The sequence below is a fragment of the Schistocerca serialis genome, unplaced genomic scaffold (genome assembly GCF_023864345.2).
Source record: "Schistocerca serialis cubense isolate TAMUIC-IGC-003099 unplaced genomic scaffold, iqSchSeri2.2 HiC_scaffold_509, whole genome shotgun sequence".
NCBI lineage: Eukaryota > Metazoa > Arthropoda > Insecta > Orthoptera > Acrididae > Schistocerca > Schistocerca serialis.
Window position 1 is genome coordinate 65,001 of NW_026048090.1, and position 2,500 is coordinate 67,500.

The following is a 2,500-nucleotide window of genomic DNA, read 5'->3' on the forward strand; positions in this document are numbered from 1 at the left end:
CCTATGTTGCGCCTTAACCCAACCTATGTTGGGCCTTAACCCAACCTATGTTGGGCCTTAACCCAACCTATGTTGGGCCTTAACCCAACACACGTTGGGCCTTAACCCAACACACGTTGGGCCTTAACCCAACACACGTTGGGCCTTAACCCAACACACGTTGGGCCTTAACCCAACACACGTTGGGCCTTAACCCAACACACGTTGGGCCTTAACCCAACACACGTTGGGCCTTAACCCAACACACGTTGGGCCTTAACCCAACACACGTTGGGCCTTAACCCAACACACGTTGGGCCTTAACCCAACACACGTTGGGCCTTAACCCAACACACGTTGGGCCTTAACCCAACACACGTTGGGCCTTAACCCAACACACGTTGGGCCTTAACCCAACACACGTTGGGCCTTAACCCAACACACGTTGGGCCTTAACCCAACACACGTTGGGCCTTAACCTGCTCTGTAATTGTCATACGACGCGTTAAATTAGTGTAGTGTTGCCTAACTGCAACCCCCGCAATATAGTTTGCTACTCGCACTGCCCGGTCCCCAGTGTATCGCTTCATGTTAAACACCTTGCAGCTATACACTGTAATGTGGATGGCAGCAGGACGTACATGCTCAATGCCCTTTGCAGTTGTTCATTGGCATTTGCAGTTGTTCATTGGCATTCGCATGGCGAAGCACTTAGCCTACGCTGTGGTACGGCCTGTGTCAACTGTCCGCTGATGTTGTACGTCCAAATCACACACTGTACTGCACATTGGTCCTCATGTACTGAATGATACATCGTGGTACATGTGACCGTACAACGACTGCGCCAACAACGGCGAACCATGCGGTCCAAATGTTGTGCACTCAGCTACGTGTCGTCTCCCTATAAGAGCTGGATTGCAGTGTGGTATGCCCTGGATGGCGATCAGCATGAGCCGTCTGTTGATGTAGTGGCGCGTGTTGTCAGACGTAGTCGTCTCTTCTCACACACCGTGATAGCATGGTGCACTGCGTTCCACATCTGCGACATGCGACAGAGGCCGGTTGACAGTCGTTCGCGCAATGGACATCGCATACGTACGGGGGCCACCTTCCACGTGTTCGCGAAGCGTGCACATGTTGTTGCGTGTATGTGGGCAGACATAGTGTGTCGTGACACCTGACACAGGCATGCAACAATCGTTGAATTTGCAAATGGCGATGGACGCCTACGTTTGCTGGTGACGTTACGCAAATGAACAACTGGTAAACCGTTGTGGTGCGGTTGTTCTCGCTAGAGGTGAATCAGTGATGGCGACGATCGGTTGAGCTACCAACCGGTTGTTCCAGCGATACCCACCATGCCCACGAACGTGAATGGCATCTGGGTGTGAAGCGATACGCGGCGGTGGCTGGGTGGGACCGTCCCCGGCCGGTGAGGGGGGGCCTCCCGGCGTGCTGGCCGCGCGGTGCGTGGGCGCACGCGCTACAGCCGGCTGGTGGGGGCGGCCAGTGGCAGGCGCGCCGGCCGACGGAGGCGGCAGGCGGCGCAGCTGCGCGCCGGCGCACCCTGCACGCGGCGCCGTGCGGCCAAAGTAGGTCCTCGCGGGCCCGGTGCGAAGCGCGGTGGACATCTGCAGTGTGCTGGTCCGATTGAGGACTGTGTGCGCTGAGGATGCGCCGCCGCCCGGCGCTCGGCGCCGCGACGCCGTCTGCTGCTCGGTCGCCTCTGCGGTTCTCGCAGGTGGTTTGTATCGCAGCTGTGCGGACGTGTTGGCGCGTGCGCTGTGCTGGGAGAGTTCGCTTCGGCACCCAAGTGGGGCTTTTGTCCTTCTGTGGCGCTGGCGTTGGAGCTGCCGGTCACCGTAGGTGGCGCGTGTTGTCTCCCGCCGGCAATGCCACGACAGCACGCTCCCGGGCCTCTGTCGGCAGCGGCAAGCTCAGTTGGGAGCACGGGTGGTCGCACCTAAAGCGTCTACTCGCCAAACCCCGGGCGATTGCGCCTCTCTCGAACCCGACCAAGTACTTAGGACGGCGCTGCGCGCCGCCGGGACCTGAGAGGGTTTCGAGGTGTATGGTGCAGGGGAGCTCAGCCTCCTCCTGTTTGCAGAATAATTGAGCGGACGCTTGCGTGTTCGCGCGGGCCCCCGGGACACACTCCCGGGCGGCCGGCTGCTCAGCTCTAGTTGACGCAGCTCCCTGGTTGATCCTGCCAGTAGTCATATGCTTGTCTCAAAGATTAAGCCATGCATGTCTCAGTACAAGCCGCATTAAGGTGAAACCGCGAATGGCTCATTAAATCAGTTATGGTTCCTTAGATCGTACCCACGTTACTTGGATAACTGTGGTAATTCTAGAGCTAATACATGCAAACAGAGTCCCGACCAGAGATGGAAGGGACGCTTTTATTAGATCAAAACCAATCGGTCGGCTCGTCCGGTCCGTTTGCCTTGGTGACTCTGAATAACTTTGGGCTGATCGCACGGTCCTCGTACCGGCGACGCATCTTTCAAATGTCTGCCTT

At 57.6% G+C, this 2,500-nt stretch overlaps 1 non-coding gene across 1 annotated transcript in view; it reads left to right on the plus strand.

The window, feature by feature from the left end:
- The first annotated feature begins 2,172 nt into the window (after nucleotides 1-2,172).
- LOC126447496 (small subunit ribosomal RNA) overlaps nucleotides 2,173-2,500 on the plus strand; it is a 1,910-nt gene continuing 1,582 nt past the window's right edge. The window contains exon 1 of the ribosomal RNA XR_007583709.1: nucleotides 2,173-2,500. This exon is cut by the window's right edge and continues 1,582 nt beyond it. This is a non-coding gene — a ribosomal RNA (small subunit ribosomal RNA).